Here is a 14,060-nt window from a genome sequence, read left to right as displayed (position 1 = left end):
AAATGCATCATCTGACAGCTCATCGTATGCGGAGTCAGAGGGTCTTCGTTTCGAGAGGCGAATAGTTACTGCGCCGATCCTGCAGCTCTTGGGGTACAGTGACAGGATGGCTCAGCAAAAAGCCTCCACCATGTTTGTTAACCCTTTCCCGTCCAAGAGCATCAACGTCTTGGCTGGAAGCAGCTTCTGAGAATGGAGTCATGCCACATGTCTAGCTGAGCCTGTGCCACCCGCCGAGGTCCGGCCTCCTGATCCCTGCAGCTAACCCCTTATCTGCCACAATGTTGATTGTTGCATGTAAAGTGTCCACAGGAGGAGGGCGCCCCCTCCATGACGTCATGTAATCGGGTTTGTGATAATGTATTGCAGCACAAAAGTAATGCAGTGTATTATCAGTGTGATCAGATCATCGGGTTCAAGTCTCCGCAGGGACATTTAAAACAAACAAAAATAAAAACAGCTTTTGCAAATTTTCTGCCTTTAAGGCCTCATGCCCACGGGCTTTAAATCTGCAGTGTTTCTCCCGCACGCGGATCCACGCCCCATAGGGATACATTAGGCACCAGCAGGCAGTTAAATACCTGCAGATGTCAATTTTCTCGTCAGGCACGGATCCGCGTGCGGTTAAAAGAAAGAAAAAAAGAAAAGGGAAATGCTCCATTTTCGTGCGGGCCTCCCGCAGGCTTCTATTAAAGCCTATGGAAGCCCTCCGGATCCGCAGGAGACCCATACCAGAATTAAACTCACCTGCTCCGGGTGATGCAGTTCTTCCCTTCTTCGCGGCAGGATCTTCTTTCTTCAGACCGGCGTATGTGTCCGGCGCATGTGCGCGGCACGCTGCTGGCGTGCCGAGCACATCCGCCGGGCCGAAGAAAGAAGATCCGTCCGCGAAGAAGGGAAGAACCGCATCGCCCGGAGCAGGTGAGTTTATTCTGATTTTTAGGCATCATGTCTGCGGGGCAGGAGGGACCCGCTACGGAGTCTACATGGAGAGTCCGCGGCGGGCCTGATTTTCCCCGTGGACATGAGGCCTAAGGGAAAACAAGTAAACCCACAACTGGCAGCAGCATCCATAACGACCCGGCCAATAAACTGAGCACACTATCCTGCACAGCAAATGGTATAAAAACAAAGGGGGGGGGGGGTTAGTGTGCAAACGTAGAAGACTTTTGTTTGTATTGCGGTAATCGTACCGATCTGCCAGAAACACCACATCATTGACGCTACAGGATCAGCGCTGTAGAATTATTAAAAAGGAACAAAAACAAACAAAACAAACAAAAAAACCTAACACCACACACTGGCAGCGCGCCGGCCGCCGGCACACGGGCGGATTTGCATTGCGGTATCCGCAGCTGGCGCCCTTCTCCAGATTTTGTGGCAAATACCTTCCATGGCACGCCGTGGAAAAGCGATTCTTCCTGCAGACGAGTGAAAACCAATTGCGGAACTCGCAGAGGAGAAAAAAAAAGCATAGCGAGCTCCATTTTTGTGCAAATTCAGCACAAACGGTTTCCCCAATGACACTGAGGTTAAAAAAATAAACTCCGTACTGCGCATGTCTGACGGAGAGCCGTGCGGACCATCGCGGTACAGGGGAAGCTAACAGGTAATCACGGACCCCGCTGCTGCCAGGCCCCCGTACGGGCAGCCTTGTGCGTTCTCCCCGCCCTCCCCAAAATAAATAGAAGTCATACAAAACTATACAAGGACCCCCAAAAATAGCGCTAATAAAAACCAAACAACCCCCCCACTACAGCCGCGCAAACAGCAAGCCTGAGACGGCCGCGACAATGGAGGAGTATATAAAAAATACAAAAGGTTCTACCTGTTGAAAAGTGGAGATGAAAATCCCCCCCAAAATCATTGCATCCTCAGGACCGCAACAAGTCACCGAAGGGTTAATAAAGTTGCAACAGTTGTCCTTTTGGATAGCGGGACATGTGAGCGGCCCTGCGCCTCCAGGGCCTCCGCCACGTGACCAGCGGCTGTTACAGCGGGGCAGGGAGTGAGCAGCGAGCGGCTGTTACATCACCCGGCAGGTAAGAACACGACGGACGGGTAGAAGGCTGAGAGGACGGCCATCTTCATACAACCAGTAACTCTGCAGCTTCCCTGCTTTCGGCGTCTTGCGGCGGCCCGCATCCCGCCCGCCCGCATCCCGCCCGCCCGCATCCCGCAGGGCCCATCCCTCAAGTCTGCAGCCACACGACGACTCTGGGGACCACAAGAGAGTTTGGGCAAACTGAAGCTACAATTTAGCAGCTAATGAACAGCTAGATGGCAGGCGGGCGGCAGCAGGCCGCTGTCACAGGCGCTGCCACCGTCACAGGCGCTGCCACCGTCACAGGCGCTGCCACCGTCACAGGCGCTGCCACCGTCACAGGCGCTGCCACCGTCACAGGCGCTGCCACCTATAATGACAGCCATGTGCAAAAATGCAAACAAAAACGAACAGTTTGGGACTTTTTGTGTTCGTTAAGTCACTAATTACATTTATACGGGTTTGTTCACACTCAGATCTTCGGACGCAGCGGGAGCGACGGTCCTCAAGTGCAGTAAGCCGCTGGAGTTACAGCTAGCGAGGGCCGGCCGAGGGCCGCGGGATTACAGCGAAGCATCAGTATGCACGCCAATCAGGACCCGGCCGGCGCAGGAGGAAATATCTGACCGCTGGAGGCTCTGACCCCGAAATTGTGGCGTGCATCCCATGGACTTAATAGTCTTCTTTGCACTGGCTTAAAAATCCTGAAGTGTGCTGTGAGTCACATTTAGAGTGAAGTTGTAGAATGAGGGGTCCGCCATGAGTACCCCTCACAACGCAACCAGCCAACACGGATATGAGCTGAAAGAAGCATTTCCATCTCTCTTGCCGCATTAATTTTAGGGGGGGAAACAATAAATCTGTGGTCACATCCCCTCCCCCGCTCCTCCTGACCACCTACATTACAGGGGGCGATAGTGCCAGACAAACCACCTCCCAGGGGGTAAAGCAGACATGGAGGGTGCTCTATACTGAGGCATGATGGGAGGTGGTTTAGAATAACCCATTTAATAGGACGATTGCTGCACGGCACACCAGCAGCGACGGGGTTAACCCCAAAGCATCGGATGCTCCCCGGCGGGAAACAACTGGTTAATAGTCAGGCGGAATCAGACAATGTGGCGGATATATGACAGACGGTGTCACTTCTGGGGCATTTGTCAGGATCCCTGCTTGCTTCCAACTAGTGGAACCATTCTCGTTTCCACCAGAGGCCAATGAGACGTGCGGGGAGTTTGCTGGGACTGACAGACAACAGGTTGTGCGAGACCGCGGCCGGCGATCAGAGAGCGAGCGACACGCTGCCGTATGGCGCAGATCCGCGAGATTAAGGCCTCATGTCCACGGGGAAAATTTAATTGCGGATCCTGTGGGTGAAACTTTGCCCGTGGGAAGATCATTCGCCGTCTGCAGTCAATTAAACTGAATTTCGCACCCGCGGACGGCATTTTAATTCATTTGCGTTTTTCACGTGCGGAAAAAAAAAAAAAGCAGCACGCTTAATTTTAGTGGGGATTCTGCGCAGATTGGCCACATTGCTATCCTGGGAGTTGTAGTTTCCCACCAGCTGGAGACCAATGGTTAGAGACTAAACTTAAGGAGGGTTTGTGTTCTGGGAGACGAGTGCCGGCAGCAGACTACCAGATGAGGGCGCTAACTGCACCTGTGAGGGACACCGATGAGACAGCCACTCACACTGCCTCCTAATATAGAGGGGGGTGGATGCTTGGCGTATACTCCCACACAAAGTGGATACAAAGTGCCAGACCATTCTGATACATGTAGTGCACCCTGCAGACCAGCAGCCTATTAACGAGGCCATGATAATTCTGGCAGTCAGCTGGCTGCACGGTGAGGGGACGCAGCGATCGGCCCTCAGCGCTCAGTAATGGCCGCTGTCTGATTGTTGAAGCCGTTTACTGGACACAAAGTCTGACAACTTCCTCCCCCGCAGTGAGCAGCACCGCTGTCCGGACACCGCGCATCACATACACAACCCCGCCGAGACAGCAGGCAATATATAAATGAGACGACGCGGCGGCGGGCAGCACGGGCGCTGCGCACACGGTGTCGGCTGACACTGGGAAAACGCTGCAGCATTGTACTAAACGCCCGGAGAGGTCGGTCCGCAGCGCCGCCGCTTTATAGACTGGTTTCCAAGTAACATAATATTTTTTTCTGCTTCCGGTCCCCGGATTCGGATTCCGGTAACTCATTCCTCGTCAGTCGGCCTGCGGGGAGCGCCGGAATTATTACGTCTTTTTGATCACGTTAAAAAAATAAAAATAAAATTATATATTTTACACACATTTTTTGACCAACAAACACAAGAAAAAAAATACACAATCGGGGATTTCGGGATTCTTAATGAAATATGAAGACTGTTAGAGTTTAGAATTTTTTATGGGGAAACCGGAGAGGGGGGGGGGTTAAACTTCATAAAACTGAACTATTAAGTCAGTCGCACTTATTCCGCTGCCACAGGGAACTTGGATCACTTCTACTGAGTACTGCAATACTTCAGCACTGCAGTCTATAGCTTCGGGCTGCCAGGCTGCCCCAGCAGCGCCTGATTGTATTGTGGGGGGATGGGAAACACTCCCACTGTTCATAAACATATGGTCAACTTTGACCTTGGCATCTAAACGGTTAACTGCGGCAATCACAGCACTTCCTGGCAGCCGCTGCTGTCAAACCGCTGCCAGCTACAGAGCAGACTCTGCTCCTGAGCTCCATGGACCTTTCACCACTGCCCGATGTTAAAGGTACTGCTGGCGGTGAAGGGGTTAAAGGGACAGTGTTCTATGTGTAAATATTACAGGGTTCTTCCACGTGGCCCCCCAGAACTCCGCCCAAAGACCCTCAGATACAGAAATGTAATACTGACGGAAACAGAGATTTAAAAAGTTTCCTTGCCCATCAGAAGCACCGCCCCCCGCAGGGCTCAGCACCGCCCCTTTGTCACCAGACACACATGGAGCCTGTAGTTCCTGCCGTACATCGTCTATTGCGTTAATTTTACTCATTGCCAAACTGCTGTACACTAAAAACCTCAAGGACAACAAGCACCAAGACCCCCGGAGATCAGTTGTGTGTGGAAATGTGGCAAAGTGTTCACCACCCCTATAGCACCCCCACAGGAGAAGGGCAGTATTACATGGCGCCTGCGGCACGCAGCAGTGCAGGGGCGTCCGCAGAGAGAGACGCTCATTCTTGCTGTTTTCCATCTGATGACGAGCCCCTCTCTACCTCACGACGTTCCAATCAGAGGTTCTCCATCACCATCAGGACCCCCACAGCTGGAGATCGTTACAATGTATCAGTGTATCTTATGGAAAGAAACACTAAGGCCGAGGGTCTTCCGTACGCTCCCTGTAGACAGGTGGTTCTCCTCCCCCACATTCCCCGCGGGGGGGTCACCCGTACGCTCCCTGTAGACAGGTGGTTCTCCTCCCCTACATTCCCCGTGGGGGAGTCACCCGTACGCTCCCTGTAGACAGGTGGTTCTCCTCCCCTACATTCCCCGTGAGGGAGTCACCCGTACGCTCCCTGTAGACAGGTGGTTCTCCTCCCCACATTCCCCGTGGCTGTCTGAGGACCCCAGCTGATCAACTATTGATGACCTAGGTCATCAACACTATGCCCACGGAAGACCCCTTTAAATGGGAGTTCTGGGGGGGGGGGGGGGGGATTGGGACTAAGTATGTATATAAATTAAGTGTGTATTTTCGCGCACTTTACGCTCTACTTGCTTTCAGTGAATATTCTTGTTTCCATCAGGAGCTCCAGAACAAACACTGCTCACAGCTGAGGTTTTGCTACAAGGCATCAGTCTAAGTAAACCTCAGGAGTAAACAGAGCAGCACAAGTCCTGATGGAGGTGGAACCCGATTGGCTGCCGGTGGTAACTACTGCACTTTTCTTTTGCAGCAGTTTTGATCCAGGTTCCCCAAAGAGCAGCGGCGCCTCCTGCAGTCTACGGCCAGCGACGGCTCCTCCAGGACGCCAGCAGGCTGTCTGATGGATTTACAGGGAGACTTAAAGAAAACTGGAATCTCATCCGGTTTGCAAAAGTGAAACTATTTATTGCAGGAGGTTTTATCAGGAGAGGAGAAAGTCGCCTCAAAGCAGACGCCCCGCGGACGGAGGCAGATAACCCACCGAGCGAGCGACCGCCGCGGACGAGCAGATAACCCACCGAGCGAGCGACCGCCGCGGACGGAGGCAGATAACGCCACGGACAAGGCCGCAGCCGGCAGATAACCCACCGAGCGACCGCCGCGGACGAGCAGATAACGCACCGAGCGAGCGACCGCTGCGGACGAGGCCGCACCCCGCAGATAACCCACCGAGCGAGCGACCGCCGCGGACGGAGGCAGATAACGCCATGGACGAGCCCGCACCCGGCAGATAACCCACCGAGCGAGCGACCGCTGCGGACGAGCAGATAACGCACCGAGCGAGCGACCGCTGCGGACGAGGCCGCACCCCGCAGATAACCCACCGAGCGAGCGACCGCCGCGGACGGAGGCAGATAACGCCATGGACGAGCCCGCACCCGGCAGATAACCCACCGAGCGAGCGACCGCTGCGGACGAGCAGATAACGCACCGAGCGAGCGACCGCTGCGGACGAGGCCGCACCCCGCAGATAACCCACCGAGCGAGCGACCGCCGCGGACGGAGGCAGATAACGCCATGGACGAGCCCGCACCCGGCAGATAACCCACCGAGCGAGCGACCGCCGCGGACGAGCAGATAACCCACCGAGCGACCAACTGCCGCAGACGAGGCCGCACCCAGCAGATAGCGGACTGACCGACCGCCGCGGACGAGCAGATAACGCACCGAGCGACCAACTGCCGCAGACGAGGCCGCACCCAGCAGATAGCGGACTGACCGACCGCCGCGGATGAGGCCGCACCCAGCATATAACGGACTGAGCGCCCGCCGCGGATGAGGCCGCACCCAGCAGAAAATGCACCGACTGACCCCGAGGGTGGAGGCAGATAAGGCCGTGGACAAGGCGGCAACCGGCAGATAACGGACCGACCGACCACCACAGACAAGGCCGCACCTGGCAGATAATCTCTACAGAGATCTCTCCCATCATCTATTATACCGAGGACCGTAACAAGGGGGCGCTATAATAACTATGTATAATATATCAGGGGTCTATACAGAGATCTCTCCCATCATCTATTACACCCAGGACTGTAACAAGGGGGCGCTCTAATAACTATGTATAATATATCAGGGGTCAGTACAGAGATCTCTCCCATCATCTATTATACCCTGGACTGTAACAAGGAGGCGCTCTAATAACTATGTATAAATATATCAGGGGTCAGTACAGAGATCTCTACCATCATCTATTATACCCAGGACTGTAACAAGGGGGCGCTCTAATAACTATGTATGATATATCAGGGGTCAGTACAGGGATCTCTCCCATCATCTATTATACCCAGGACTGTAACAAGGGGGCGCTCTAATAACTATGTATAAATATATCAGGGGTCAGTACAGAGATCTCTCACATCATCTATTATACCCAGGACTGTAACAAGGGGGCGCTCTAATAACTATGTATAATATATCAGTGGTCAGTACAGAGATCTCTCCCATCATCTATTATACCCAGGACTGTAACAAGGGGGTGCTCTAATAACTATGTATAGATATATCAGGGGTCAGTACAGAGATCTCTCCCATCATCTATTATACCCAGGACTGTAACAAGGGGGCGCTCTAATAACTATGTATAGATATATCAGGGGTCAGTACAGAGATCTCTTCCATCATCTATTATACCCAGAACTGTAACAAGGGGGCGCTCTAATAACTATGTATAGATATATCAGGGGTCAGTACAGAGATCTCTCCCATCATCTATTATACCCAGGACAGTAACAAGTGGGCGCTCTAATAACTATGTATGGATATATCAGGGGTCAGTACAGAGATCTCTCCCATCATCTATTTATACCCAGGACTGTAACAAGGGGGCGCTCTAATAACTATGTATAACATATCAGGGGTCAGTACAGAGATCTCTCCCATCATCTATTATACCCAGGACTGTAACAAGGGGGCGCTCTAATAACTATGTATTATATATCAGGGGTCTGTACAGAGATCTCCCCCATCATCTATTATACCCAGGACTGTAACAAGGGGGCGCTCTAATAACTATGTATAGATATATCAGGGGTCAGTACAGAGATCTCTCCCATCATCTATTATACCCAGGACTGTAACAAGGGGGCGCTCTAATAACTATGTATAGATATATCAGGGGTCAGTACAGAGATGTCTCCCATCATCTGTTATACCCAGGACTGTAACAAGGGGGCGATCTAATAACTATGTATAGATTTATCAGGGGTCAGTACAGAGATCTCTCCATCATCTATTATACCCAGGACTGTAACAACGGGGCGCTCTAATAACTATGTATAGGGGTCAGTACAGAGATCTCTCCCATCATCTATTATACCCAGGACTGTAACAACGGGGCGCTCTAATAACTATGTATAATATATCAGGGGTCAGTGCAGAGATCTCTCCCATCATCTGTTATACCAAGGACTGTAACAAGGGGGCGCTCTAATAACTATGTATAGATATATCAGGGATCAGTACAGAGATCTCTCCCATCATCTATTATACCCAGGACTGTAACAAGGGGCGCTCTAATAACTATGTATAGATATATCAGGGATCAGTACAGAGATCTCTCCCATCATCTATTATACCCAGGACTGTAACAAGGGGGCGCTCTAATAACTATGTATAATATGTCAGCAGACAGTACAGAGATCTCACATCATCTGTTATACCCAGGACTGTAACAAGGGGGTGCTCTAATAACTATGTATAATATATCAGGGGTCAGTACAGAGATCTCTCCCATCATCTATTATACCCAGGACTGTAACAAGGGGGCGCTCTAATAACTATGTATAGATATATCAGGGGTCAGTACAGAGATCTCTCCCATCATCTATTATACCTCAGACTATAACAAGGGGGCGTTTCCAACGTCTGGAGCAGAGGTTCCCAAACTGATGCATATGGACCCCTAGGGGTCAATTTTGACTTGCTGGGGATCCAAGTCAGCAAGAAAAAAATTTGGGGGTGCACAAGCCATCTGCTGTGCTGCGCTGTGTGCATGGGCAGGTCTTTACAACGTATCGCGCACCCGCTGCTTATCCTGCGTTACGGACCGTCGCAAGAAACGGTTTGACAGCTTTCCATCTTCGTACCTCCTGGAGAGCGGTTTAGCGCGGCGCCAATCTTCTTACGTAAATAACTGTTGGAGATGTGAGACATCCGAGCGGCCGGCGCGGCCCTCCAGCGATATTTGTGGGTTGAGTTTACCAGGTTCTGATTTGGTTCGATTTACTTGCATTTTGTGACTTTTCAATAAACATGTGAATAAAAAAAAAAATTTACTTTTTTTTTTTTACAATTATCCACTCTACAAACACCCCATTTAAAGGCCCGTTTACACGCAAAGATGATCACTTAAAATTCAAACCTCAGTTTTGAGCAATCATTTTGCACAGGTGCTAATGGCCCAATCAGTAGCTGGCTAGCTTCATTTGCATGTATTTAGAGAACAGCAGACGGTCTGTTCTCTAAATACACTGCTTTTGTTCTGCTGCTGGCTGCTTACAATGTTATGAGCGCTGTCCGTGGAGAACTCCACATGCAGTCCCTCTTATCAGGGACGATGGACTTCATGCTGACCTGAGCTCAGAGATGGATGAAGAGCGCACATTTACACGCAACGGCTATTGCTCAAAAGCCATCGTTTGGAGGAATCTTGAGCGCTAATCGCTGTGTAAATCAGCCTCCAGTGAGCCGCGCCGCGTCAGCTGGGAAAACACACTGGACTTTAATAAGTTATAGGGGTTCTGTCACTAGGGGGGAAAAAAAACAACAAACCACTGCTTCCCTATTCCTCCCCATCAGCCTTCTTACCAGATCATCTCCTCCCCGATCTCCTGGCTCCTGCAGTCCCCGGGTCACCTCGCCTTTAGCCGGCCGGATCCTCTCCTCCCAGTGATGAAGCGTCCGTTCCTTGCAGTCTCCTTCCAGCAGGTCGGTGCACTCGGTCACTGGTGACGTAGCATTCACTGCCCAGCAGGGAGCGCCGATCTGTTGCAGAGACTGTGCATGCTCAGTGTCTCACTGCTATAGTATATGAACTCTCACGGCGAGACAGCGAGCATGCCCAGGCTCTGCAACAGATCGGCGATCCCTGCTGGGCTGTGAACACTATGTCACCAGTGACCGGGTACACCGACCTGCTGGAAGGAGAACGCCGAGAATGGACGCTCCAACAACAGGAGGATGAGCCAGGAGATGCGGGAAGACGGCTGCCGGGGAAGACGGCTGCCGGGGAAGACGGCTGCCGGGGAAGACGGCTGCCGGGGAAGACGGCTGCCGGGGAAGACGGCTGCCGGGGAAGACGGCTGCCGGGGAAGACGGCTGCCGGGGAAGACGGCTGCCGGGGAAGACGGCTGCCGGGGAAGACGGCTGCCGGGGAAGACGGCTGCCGGGTAAGACGGCTGCCGGGTAAGACGGCTTTATTATTTCTAATGACAGAAAATTCAATATTAGGATGGCAAGCGGTCTACGGGGCAAAAAAAGTTTGTGACCCTCTGGTCTAGAGGCCTGCAGCGCTCTGCCTGTAGGGGTTCTTCTCTGCCGGTTTGGCACCCGTTTCCGTCCGTCCAATATGGCTGCAGCAGTTTTCTGACGACCTAATACACAGTGTGCGCTGATCTCCGATTGGCCAGTGCTGATCACATGAGCAGCTCTGGCCAGAGAGCGTCTACTGCACATTAGTTTCGTCACAGTGAGGGTTCTCAGGTAACTCTAAAACGTAACTTTTAATTACAGTCTTACATAAAAAGGATTCTGTGTAGGCCAAATCCGAGCTTACAGACACAGACAAAAAGTGTTACAATGTCTGACCCCCAGCAACGTCTGGGGAAGGAACAGCCAATGAGCACCCTTGAAAAGAGTGTATAGTTACACAGGAACCCCCGACACTTCTCAGGTGTAATATCGTATACAGCGAGACAGAGTATTCACGTTCGGCTCAGTGGGACGAGCGAACAGATAGTGCAGCTACTCAATGGGGATGAATGCTGCCGATTCCATCAGCAGGCCGCGGTTGTGTCTCTTGGCTGGGATGAGATGCACTTTTTACGGTTAGTCGAAGAAGAGAAAAACATTTTTTTATTTTTTTTTTTAAGAGCTGACAATCGTCAATCATTATGGCTCAACATGGCGTTCATATAAGCCAATGTGTGGCCACAAAGTGCAGCAACTGCTGGAAAAATGCTTAACTGGGGTCGACGCGTTTCCGCTACGATAAACGCAGCCTCATCAGGAACCATCAACTATGGATCAATAAGTCAGCTATAAAGAGAGCGGTAAGCCCCGAAAACGAGACTCACCCCTCTCTAAATAGAAGGAAAGCGGGCTGTTCTACCAATTAATGAGAACAAATGAGTCCGCTTCCTGACAGTAAATAAAACTGCAGGATTGCAGATTGAGAGGTAAGTCCCAAGGTGGGGAGACACCCTGCATGCACTCCGAGGAGATAGACCATCCTATCACCAGGTTAGAAAAGGGTTTTCAGGAACAAAATAAAAAAATGGCAGCAACCAGCCTCAGTGGTCAGTCCGCTTTCCTTCTATTTAGAGAGGGGTGAGTCTCGTTTTGGGGGCTTACCGCTCTCTTTATAGCTGACTTACTGATCCATAATTGATGGTTCCTGATGAGGCTACATTTATCGTAGCAGAAACGCGTCGACCCCAGTTCAGCATTTTTCAGCAGTTGATGCACTTTGTGGCCGTACATTGGCTTATATGAACGCCATGTTGAGCCATAATGATTGACGATTGTCAGCTCTTAAAAAAAAAAAAATTATTTTCTCTTCTTCGACCAGCCGTAAAAAGTGCATCTCATCCCAGCCAAGAGACACAACCGCGGCCTGCTGATGGAATCGGCAGCATTCATCCTCATTGAGCAGCTGCACTATCTGTTCGCTCGTCCCACTGAGCCGAACGTGAATACTCTGTCTCGCTGTATACGATATTACACCTGAGAAGTGTCGGGTTTCCTGTGTAACTATACACTCTTTTCCAGGGTGCTCATTGGCTGTTCTTTCCCCAGACGTTGCTGGGGGTCAGACATTGTAACACTTTTTGTCTGTAAGCTCGGACTTGGCCTACACGGAATCCTTTTTATGTAAGACTGTAATTAAAAGTTACGTTTTAGAGTTACCTGAGAACCCTCACTGTGACGAAATAAAGAATTATCCAGGTGTCCCCCTGCTACTGCGAACCCTACTGCACATTAGTCTAAAACTAGCAATGCATTGTGGGTAATAGGTAGTCAGCGAGAAAAGACCTGCAAATAAGGGAGCGAAGGGACAGCGAGGAGCGGCCAAAATAACCCCTCCCCCGCCGGTCGGGGACGGTCAGACTGACTTCATACTGCCGAGTGCGATCTGCGTCCGTGAACCCCGGACCGCGCAAATTCCCTGATGTGTCAAAACCGCCGCGCATCAGTTGGGGACATGGGCCGCAGCGGGAGGGGGAGGGGCGGGTTCATATTTGGGCGTCACGCAGGATTCTCTCTCCGTGTGAAGCCGGCCGCAGGGACCGACAGCGACGGGCCGCGCCATTTACACCAACCCACCGCCGGAGGAGCAGATGGCTGCGGTTGTCATTTAGGAGGTAAATATGGCGGCCGGCGTGACGACTCCTCGCCATTTACAGGCGCCGTCTACTCGGCATGTTACCGGCAGTGAAGCGTGAAGGCGGGACCTTCAGTCATGTGACCGCGATGTCAGCAGGTCAGGCCACGGATCGGGGGGTCCGCAGCGCTAACGATGACGAGGCGCGTGATCTCAGCCGCTCCGGACCGCGCAGTCGTGGACTAACACTGGACAGATCAGCTAGTCACCGTTTTCGCACCGCTGCTTGCTGTCACTGAATGGAATCCCGGCTCACAGCGGAGGGTCTGTTACACTGTATCAGGGCGGTTGGCATCCAGCTTTCTATTCACTGACAGGAAGCAGTCACACAAGTCACTGAACTTCTCCCTGGGTCCCTGGCTGGGTGAGAGCAGATTGTGAGCTCTGCGGGCTAGAGTGGTCACGTGACAGGGTGCACGGAGGCCTCACGTGACTGACGCCCGTGCTGTACACATGGTGGTTGTGACGTCACAGCATGGTGTATACAGGACTAGTTTTCTACAGCTAACCTCATACAACGGCCGCCGGGTGTCCCCAGCGGATTGCAGGCCGCCCCTGCCGGGCCACAGTGCAGGGGCCCCGCGCCACAACCTACACCATGTGACCGCCGGCAGGCACGGCTCCCCGAGGCGCCCGTCCTCCACACTCACCCGCTGCAGCGCTCACCCCGGGGCCTCCGTCACACCGGACTCCGCCGCGATCCTCTAACAGCGGCCGCTTCCTGCTCCTCACAAACCATAACAAAGCGCGCACCAAAATGGCGTCCCCCGGACCCTGAGCATAGAGGCGGCCGCCGCGGCTAGAGCGACAGGGGACACGCCTCTCTCTTACTGCTGCTGCTCACAGCGGCAACTGCTGGACACCGCCAGTACTGCGGGCGACACTGCTCACTGACGTCACGTCATCACCATGTTGGGAATGGCAGCAGGGACGCCGCCACAGCGCCATCTTGTGGCTGGTCGCCAGCTTTGATGTGTGCTGCAATACCTCTGCCCTATTCAGCAATTCCATCAACCAGATTGGTTCTGATTCACAATTCCTGCAACGTGATTGGTTGTTTGGGTTGGCTGATTCAACGTGATTGGTTGTTTGGGTTGGCTGATTCAACCTGACTGGTTGTTAGGGCAGAAGTGCTGCAGAAATCCATATTATGCCTGCACCACGAGGTCTGGAGTCACGTGACCCAATCTGAGCTGACAGCTCCTTTAATAGTAAATCAAAAGCCGCTGCCGGC

The 14,060-nt window shown here is 52.3% G+C and overlaps 1 protein-coding gene across 3 annotated transcripts in view; it reads right to left on the bottom strand.

Moving 5' to 3' along the window:
* Positions 1 to 13,597, bottom strand: part of GPBP1L1 (GC-rich promoter binding protein 1 like 1) — a 34,439-nt gene extending 20,842 nt beyond the window's left edge. For 2 of the 3 annotated variants that reach the window (XM_066597955.1, XM_066597956.1), the window contains exon 1: positions 13,477 to 13,597. The gene's annotated coding sequence lies outside the window, so the exon portion shown is untranslated. The remainder of the gene's footprint in view (positions 1 to 13,476) is intronic. The other variant, XM_066597957.1, reaches the window with a different exon arrangement.
* Between the last annotated feature and the right edge of the window lie 463 nt (positions 13,598 to 14,060).

Source organism: Eleutherodactylus coqui, chromosome 3, assembly GCF_035609145.1.
Source record: "Eleutherodactylus coqui strain aEleCoq1 chromosome 3, aEleCoq1.hap1, whole genome shotgun sequence".
Taxonomy (NCBI): domain Eukaryota; kingdom Metazoa; phylum Chordata; class Amphibia; order Anura; family Eleutherodactylidae; genus Eleutherodactylus; species Eleutherodactylus coqui.
This window is presented reverse-complemented; position numbering and strand designations above follow the sequence as displayed.